A 9536-nucleotide genomic window follows, 5' to 3' on the forward strand; every position below is an offset into this window, starting at 1 on the left:
GCAGACTGTCTTTTATATATTTTGGAAATTCCAGCAACTAATCTTGAGCTGGGCCATAGGAGACATTCAACATAGATTTATTGAGTGGAGGTGTATCCAATTTTGGGGGGCCTACGCGTAGATAATAGAAGATGAGTCTGAAGAAGAAAGCTAGGCCCAACCAGAGGAAGGTCCTGCCATCAAACAAGCGGAGGTGCATGGAGCCCTTGGAGCACTCAGTGAGCCATGGTGGCTGGCGGTGGCCACTGCCAGGACTGCCCTGCGGGGACACGAGGGCTAGAGCAAAGAAATGAGAGGCCACGAGGGAGGAAGGCTTGCTCCAGCATCCTGGTAAGCACACAGGTGCCCGGAGCCTTCAGTGAGCCTGCACAGGCCCCCAAGGTTCTGCTCACACCTTGACTCACGGACAGACTGAGTTCAAACCCTGCAGCTCTGGCATCCTGTCAGAGCCCATGACCCCAACCAAGTGCAGAGGACCTGTGACAAGCATGTGACCCAGCAGCCGGCCCTGGGATAGGCCACCGTGGGATGGAAGTGAGGAGCTCAGCTTAGGAACAGGGGAGGAGAGGTCGTTCCCAGCAGGGGGAATGACTTGAGTTCTTGAAGTCCATTCGTTCACTCATTCATTCAACAAACTTTTATTGAGCACCTAGTATATTTGAGTCCTGTGGGAGACCAAAAGCTATCTCTAGAAGCTCATGGTTTAGTTGGTAGAAAGGTAAGAAATATACATGCAAAGGAAGACACAAACAAAAGAGAGGCAGAGACCAAAGCACCATGGAATCCAGAGGAGGGAAAAAGCATTCCTGCTGAGAGCAATGGGAAGGCTTCCTGAGCAGGGCCATTTCAGGAGGTCCTTAAAAGACACGATTTCCACAGGAGGACTTGGGAGCGGTAGGAAGGGACAGCAGGCCAGGCAGAAGAAGGCCGTGAGCTCCTGGGGGAGGGAGCCACGCGGTTTGGTTCTGTCCCTGGTCCTCAGCTGTGCTCAGTAATCATGTGTCTTGTTTGCTGATTGAGGCAGTGAACTTCCCCTGGCCCCTCCTCCTTCCCTCCCCACCAGGACCCACCACCAATCACCTGAACTCTCAACAGCACTTAGTCTCCCGAACCCCTTTTCTTCTGAAACCCACACCATTGACCTCAAAGGCAAAACACCTCTTCTCCCGACCCCACAAATCTTTCCTTGCATCCTTGATGCTACCCCCACCCACCCCTAGGATCCCGCTCCTTCAGTGACCTCTGTCTCTCCATCTGTTTAGCCTCTTTCTCTCTGGGCAACTTCCCTTTAGCTGATAAATGTAGTTAAGTCTCTGGCACCCCAAACCCCCTCACTTCCTGATTAGATGCTGCATTTCCCAAGGACAAGAGTCCATTCAGTACCATATGCATCTCTTCACGTGCCCCTCAGAACCTAAGGAAGGGGCCCTAAGCTCAAAAAACATGCACTGAATGGATAGATCTGATCCTGTCACCCTCCAGCTTCCTCAGCAACTCCTCGTGGTAAAGTCAAATGTTGTGTGTATGACCTCCAGGCCTCTCTCCCACTTCTATACTTCCTCCTCAGCTCCAATCATTCCAGAACATACTGCCCAGAGCCCACTACACTGTCACTTACCTCTCCTGGCCTCTGTGTACGCTGTTCCCTCTCTCTGGAATTCCCTTCCCCATTTCTGTACCTGGTGTACTATTGCTCTCAATGCAGCTCCAAGGTCTCCTCCTCCTAGAAGCCCTCCTGACTCACCACCCACTCACCTGCTTCAAATGCCATCCAGCACTGCTGCTTTGTGTGGGAGCAGTGTGTTCACAAGCCCGAGAGCTCCTTGAGGGCAGGGATGGGTCTTCTTCAATGATTTTAGCCCTAGTGACTGGGGCCGGGCAATTGGTAGGTGCTCGATGTTCATTAAGTGAACAAGTTAATTAATGTCTGAAGAAGTGCCAGTATTTTCAGAGGTACATGTCTAATTTTCCTCTTGAGTCCTGGCTCCCACCTGCAAGAAGGGGTGAAACTCCCTTGGGGCCCAGAGTGTCTAAGATGGCATGAGTCCACAGTTTAGGACTCCCCAAAACTCAGCTCTAGAAAGACCCCTATTTGAAGTTGGCTTAAAAATTAGGCATATAGTCCATGACCTTATTTTTCAAATTCAAGGAAGAACCAGAACATGAGTTCTACTGCTGTGTTCTAAAAATATTTTTTCTATGGTTTTCTGCTTTCTTCATAATAAAATAGCTTTGGCATGACAGTCTTCTTGTATAAGTGAAATAGTGTTTTATGACCTATTTATTTATTATTTATGAAATAGCTTTAAGGGAAGCAAATATCTGACATAAGGCAGGGACAAAGGGAGGGGAGAGGGGCTCCAGGCAAGACAGTTCCACGTCCCCTGAAGAAGGCCCTGGGCCTGATGCAGGGATATTGGCACCAGAGTCTGGAGTCAGTCGTCCTCAATCAATCAGCAAATATTTATTGAGTGATTACAGCATGGGGAGCTGCAGCTGAGTAGAAGGGAAAATGTGTGTGAACCTGGTTTACTTTGCATGGCCAGTTCCCTCCGGCCATATCATCACTACTATTTCTATGAATGATTGTAATTAACATTCATTGAACATCTTCTCTGCAACAAGGGTCTGGTTATCTCTGGTACTGACTTTTTATAAACTCTCTAAGGCAGGTAGTATCATTTCCACTTAACAGATGAGGAATCTGGGCCTCAAAAGAGGTTCCTACGTTGCTCCAGGGGTTTCACAGCTGGAAAGCAGATCTGGATCTGAAACCCAATTTCAAACCCAAAGTCCTTTACTAGTGATGGCCAACATCTGCAGGAGTCTTCCAAGAGGACAGAGTATTTTCTAGGAAATTTCTAATTTAATACTAACACTACTCACGGGAGTTCACAATTGTTATAATCCTCATTTTACAGATGAAGAAACTGAGGTGTAGAGGGTTCCAGCAAGTTTCCAAAGTCCCTGTCTGAGGTGAAGCCAAATCCTGCAACACCACACTGAGGACTGGAGCATGTAGTTTTGGCCTCTGCTGCCTTCTAGCACAGAGCTGGGCAATGTAGTCTCTTAGAAGGAATTCATTCCGGGAACGGAATTCTTTTCTTTTCTTTTCTTTTGGCCGCACCGTGTGGCTTGTGGGATCTTAGTTCCCCATCCAGGGATCGAACCCAGGCCCCCTGCAATGGAAGCGTGGAGTCCTAACCACTGGACTACCAGGGAATTCCCAGGAACAGAATTCTAACCTAACAGCCCCAAAGAGCCCCCAGGTATCGTCGTAGGACTGCCTGGATTCTGTCCCAGACTCCTGTTCCTGGAAGGGGAGAAGGGAAGGGCGCTCCAGGCCTGATGACCAGGCTGCTCTGGGGGCTAGCAGCCCCACGCCTGGGAGATGGAATGTGAGGGAGAAGGCGGGAGCTGTACCGGCTGGACATTCAGGAGGCTTTCTAATGAATGGACCGATTGGTAGTTGTGGTTCTGTGGGCCAATTGTGGTTAGGGGAAGGAAAGAGGCTCCCAAGGAACACTGCATTCCTGTTTCTGACAGCAACTCCAAGTGGGAGCTGGGAGCACAGACCCTGTCCACCCCCTTGGCTCCAGGATGAAGCCTGCCCCTCAACAACCCCGCACCCTCCTGGCCCCCAGAGCAGGGCTCTCTCCACAGCAGGATCCAGAGGAATGTTCACAGTAGGAGAGGGGCTTTTCTGGCGTGCAAGCAGCCTTGGCCGTGTGCCGCCTCCACCCTGCCCCCATTGTTGCCTGGCTAGGGCACTGCTGAGGAGGCAATAGCACAGCCGCTCTGGAGTCCTCTTTTAATGGAGTCTCAAGTAGCACCGACTGGACAACAGGCACAGTGCCCTCTCGGTCTCACTATTCCTTAATAATGATAGCTCTTCCCCTTATATGGCACCCATTATATTCCAACCAATGTCCTAAGCATTTTATACATAATAACTCAACTTTACAGAAGCCCTATGAGGAAGATGCCGTTATTATCCCCATTTTATGGATGAGGAAGCTGAGGCACAGAAAGGTTAAGTAACCTACCCAGGAACACAGAGCTAGCAAGAGGCAGAGCTGGGATTTCAACCCAAGCATTATGGCCGCAGAGCTAATGCTCTTACCACACTTCACTGCTCCACCCATGAGGGCTGCTCGGACTCTTCCTACTCCTTGGGGAAAAGTACACAGCACCAGCCGGTGGAAAGGAGATTTGCCATCTGGCTGAAGGGCCTGGGGCTGGGCTAGGACCCTGGCCCGGGGCTTAGGGCAGCCACAGAGATGAGTGCTGCAGACTGGAGTGGGCGTCACTCTTGCCTCTCCTCCCCTCACATAGGGCAACTCTGGAAAGTCTTACCTCCTGACTCATATCTGTGCTCTGGGCCTCCCCATCCCAACTAGCTGGGCACTCTTGTGAGGAAGCCTCCTTTTGGACTTCCCAGTTGGCATTGGGCAAACCAACATAAAGAACCAAGTCAAGGAATAGCCTTAAATCACAAGAGGTGGGAAAAGGGTCTGTCCCCCAGCCGTATCTGGGACTAGAACCCTTGCAACCCTCAGGCTCTTCTCTGCTCCAGGTTTCTGGCTCCCTTCAGTGACTTCCAGAAGCCAAGTGGCTCCTGGCACACTTCATACATTTCCCCATCATCACACTCACTGCCTCAAGTTGGACTGTCCCTGAGGCGTCTGTCTCCCTGGCAGGCTGTGAGCAGGGAGGGCACGTAATGCAACTGATGAAGATGAACGCAGGGCCCAGCACACAGCAGACATTCAGAAATGCCTATTGCATTAACACATGATTACAGATGGCATAGATTTTCACTTCCTGTTTCCAGGTAATTCTCTGCCTTATTTGCTCTGAAGTCACACAGGGCCAAAGATAGGAAGTACGCTTGTCTGTTACTTGGAAACCAGCAGACACATGATCCTCTTCATGATTCTTTTTTTCCAATGACGGTTAGGACAAACTTTCATTCTAGAAGGGTCCTCAGCTAAGGAGTTATAACTCTAGCAGGTAGGGAGGGTACTCGGGAAGCCAAAATTCATGCAAATAAATTTTTTCTTCACTTCTAGGTTAGACTGAGGACTTCATGAGCACCTGAGAGAGCCTGTACAGGTCTAGAAGATGGTGCCCAGCCTCCTGGTGTTGGCAGGAAGCTCAGGCAGAAGAAAGAGCTGGGGCCCTGATACAGATAGCTTCCCAGAATGCCTGCCCTTCAGAGGCAAGACTCCTGGTGGCATGGCGCTGAAGCCAGCACAAGTGTTTTTGTACCTGCAGGGACAAGGGGTATAGCTGGCTGTCCTCCAAGGGGAAGATCTGGTCTCAACAATTCTATCAGTCATTTTCCAAAGTATCAAATATTGGTTCTTGGTAGTTTACCAAATACAAGGTCTTCACAGCAGCCCTGGGAAGCCAACTGGCTGGGAGCTATCATTCCCATTTATTATTTATTTAAATTTATTTTTGGCTGTGTTAGGGTCTTCGTTGCTGGGTGCGGGCTTTCTCTAGTTGCGGTGAGCGGGGGCTACTCTTCGTTGCAATGCATGGGCTACTCATCGCGGCAACTTCTCTTGTTGTGGCTCATGGGCTCTAGAGCACAGGCTCAGTAGTTGTGGTGCACGGGCTTAGTTGCTCCGCGGCATGTGGGATCTTCCTGGACCAGGGATCGATCTCTTTTTCCCCTGCATTGGCAGGCGGATTCTTAACCGGTGAGCCACCAGGGAAGTCCCAACCATTCCCATTTAATTGATGAGAAGCCCAGTCCAAGGGTCCCTCCATTATGGCCGTTGCTGCCCCCCCACCCTGCCCACCACTGCCCTATAAAAAGGGAGAAGGCATGACTAGAAGGGCAGCCCACAGAGTAATAGACCTGGGTGGGGCAGCACAGGAGATGGGTTAGTTGGGGCGTCTCAGCACACTCTGGCCGTCTCTGCAGCACCTTGCCAGGAGCACAGGGACAGGAAAGCGGCATTTCCTCTGCAGCCCCAAGCTTCCAAGGCTACGCTATCCAGCCCCAGTCCACTTCTTAAAGAGCCCTGGGCCACTTTAGTGGAAAGAAGAAAGAGAGAGAGAAGAAAACGAAGGAGGAAGAGGAAGAGGAGGCGGGAGAGAGGAGGGAAGGAAAGTGAAAGGAATGAAGGGGGAATGAAATAAAGGGGGAAAGAAAGAAATAAAGAGGGGGAGGAAAAAAGAGAGAAAGAGAGTGGGGCAGAGAAGGAAAGAAAGAAAGAAAGGAAGAAAGAAAGGAAGGAAGAAAGAAAGAAAAGAAGGAAAGAAGGAAGGAAGGAAGGAAGAAAGGAAGGAAGGAAGGAAGAAAGAAAATGAAAGAGAAAGAAAGGAGTCCTTTGTGATAGATAGAAGTCAACTCCCTAGAAAAGATCTCAAGGGGAAATTGCCTATCAAATAATTTCAAAGAAATGACATTTTGATAACTAGCAAATGAAGGTTTCCTCCCACTTCCTGCCATCCGTCTCCATTTCTCTCTTTTCTGTCTCTCTCCTCCCACCCTTGCTTCATTCCCCTGACAAGCAGGGTCCCTCTGGTGCTCCCTTCTGCCCTCCTCCAGGGTCAGCTGAGCACTGCCTCCTTGATGATGCTACATTAGGAAATCATTGAAACCCCAAATCTTGGATTGTTCCAAATTCCTCTATGCCTCTCCCAGGACCCTGCTCTGGACATGACTCCAACAGTAGTCAGCAGGGAGAACAGCAGCTACTCTGACCAGGGAGAACACAGGGGATCCAGAGTTGGGTCAGTCCAGGCCTCGGTCCTGAGGAGCCCACCCCACACTGCACCAATCACGTGTGACTTTGGAGGAGGTGGCTTCGCCTGTCTGAGACTCTGTTTGCTCATTTGAGGCAAAATATGGGTGGAACAGCTTCTAGGTCAGGTCTGTGACCACCAATGGGCACACACAGGCTTGCACAGGTGTAAACAGCTAAGGAGCCACGTGCAGATGGAAACCATCCTGCTGGCTTGGCCCTGAGATGCAGCCAGAACCTGCCTGCCCCAGGTCTCCCAGCCAGACAGGCAGGGGCTGGAGTATCCGCCCAGTGCGGGAGAGAGCCCAGGAGATGCTGTCCAGGGGAGCCCTACCAGGCACACCATAAGTTCTTCCAGCCTCAATTTCTCCATGTCTGGTGGTAAAGCTTGCCTGAGGTCAAGCAGGTTCACAACCTCTCCTTTTAAGGTAACAGAGACGAGACAGCTGCAAGTCCCACTGTGGAGTCACAGTTACCCAGGACCTTGCTCATCCCTCTGCAGCTCCACACAGGCAGAGTCTCCCAGCATCCCATAGCCTACAATTCCAAAGTGTTCTTTCATAACCAAGCACTTATTCTGTGCTGTTCATTGCCCTAGAGACTCCCATTTGTCACCCATTTGACCTCTCATCGACTCCTTGGGGAAAGGGCTTATCGTCGCCATTGTCAAATGAAGAAAGAGGGGCTCAAAAGGAATAAAGGCTTTGTCTAAAGTCACACAGAAAATGAATGGCAGAGCTGGGACTAAAGTCTGGCGTTGGGACTTGCAAGTTTACTGCACTACTGTGGTGTCATTGCTTAAGACACGTGTGAGTGGACAGATAATACGAATACCAATGCTGATGCTAATACCGATAGCACTTACTACCTTCAGGTCCTGGGCTGAACACTTCACAAGCATCATCCTACGAAATCCTCAACACTTTGGTGAGAAATATAAATGTCCCCATTTTATAGATGAAGACACTGAGGCTAAGAGAGGTTTGTCCCAAGTCATACAACAAATGACTGGGCAGAGTTGCAAGGTCAAGTAGCGTGTAAGTAGTGGAATCAGGGTTCAAATCTGGGGGTGTAAAGAATTTCCGTTAGGGGAAACAAGAAGCCAAGGCTTGTGCTGACAGAGGAAGGCTGACTTCCAGAGGCAGAGCTATGTCCTGACACTGGCTTCAGTGAGCCCACAGCATCGGGTCAGGTGAAGGAGGGAGCAGGTAAAATTTTACTCCCAGTTCAACAAGTCAAGAGGTTTATCTCCTCACATCACTTCCTCTAACCTCATATCAGTCCTCAGAACAAGTGGTGTCAACATGTTATCTTAAATCATTTTGTACTGGGACCACTTGACAATGCCCAGGGGAAGTAAGCCCTCAGACTCCTTCCTCTGGCTGGACTCTGTCTCTGGCCTTCCTTCCTCAAGTTTCTGAACATCCAGGCCTGCCCCACACCCTTTAAGCTCTGACTACTCCCAAACCCATGAAAGCAGGGATATGCCGACATGTCCATCACATTCCCAGGCCTAGCTCAGTGCCTGGCACATAGTAGACACACGGTGCACACTTGTTAAATGAATGAATTTTTCTCTAATGGCCTCATTTGATCACTATCAACCGGGTACCTATTATGTGCTGGGCACTTTCGATTTGGAGGTAAACATGGGACCAGCTTGGAGGAACTCTCAGTCCAGGGTGGGGGTGAAGTTTCAGTCTGATGATCCAGAATCTAACTATCGGCACCACCTGAAATACTTTTTAGAATAATGTGGAGAATGAATGAATGAAAGACAAACAACTCAGGGAGACCACAGAGAAAGGAGCCAAATTCAGTGAGACCGCAGGAAAAGGAAACATTGATCTGCCTGAGGAGTCAAAGAAGGCTTTGCTGGTGAAGGATGTGGTGTGATTTCAGCCTTGAAGGGTGAGATGTTTGCCTTAAGGACAAGTGGGGAAAGGATAATTCTAAGCAGAGGAACCAGTATGAACAAGAGCATGCAGGTGTAAAATTACTTCTTGGGGCTGGAGCAAGTGACAAGAGATGCCCCTTCCAGACCCGGCTGTATATCATGTATTTCCAAGGGGCTGGGGCTGGGTGGAGTCACAGAGAGATTGAAACATTGAACCATAGTGAATTGAAGAAAGAGAAAGCTCCTGAATTTGGTATTATGATTAATAGGCTCCTCCTATTAGGCCTCATTTAGATTCATTCTCATGTAGAGACGAAATGTGATTAATCATCTCAGTAAATGCATTTCCAAAAGCATCAAGGGGAATCTAGGGCCCAGGTGCCAATCTCCTCAGGTCTGGAGGCTCAGAAGGGAGCATGGGTACCAGCCAGCATTTACATCACCTGCAGGTCAGGTGCTGGGGGCATCTCCTAGCACACAGTAGAGCCTCCCAGCTCCCCGTCACAGGACACAACTCATCCCCTTCTGGCCAGGTAGTTAGCCTCCCTGCCTCTACCCTGACACCAGAACAGGAGACAGAGGCTGGGCGGGCGGCTTGGGGGCTGCATAAGAAGGAGAGGGCTGCCTCCAAACCTGCTGACTCGGGTTCCACAAGGTGCTGCAGGAAGCGCAGCCGGGGAGGCCCCAGTCTCCAGTGTTTGCCCCTGCTCTCAGGCCATTTCCTGCTCAGATTTGGGAATTTTCAGGCCCAGAGGGAAAGTCCCTTGAAAGGAATATTAGAAAGAGAGAGAGAACACCGGATCCGCCTGGAGAGCGCGGAAGGAAAGGCGAGGCTCTGTCCAAAGCCGGCGCGCTGGAGGGAGGGAAGTGGTGAAGCC

The sequence above is a fragment of the Phocoena sinus genome, chromosome 1 (genome assembly GCF_008692025.1).
Source record: "Phocoena sinus isolate mPhoSin1 chromosome 1, mPhoSin1.pri, whole genome shotgun sequence".
NCBI classification, from domain to species: domain Eukaryota; kingdom Metazoa; phylum Chordata; class Mammalia; order Artiodactyla; family Phocoenidae; genus Phocoena; species Phocoena sinus.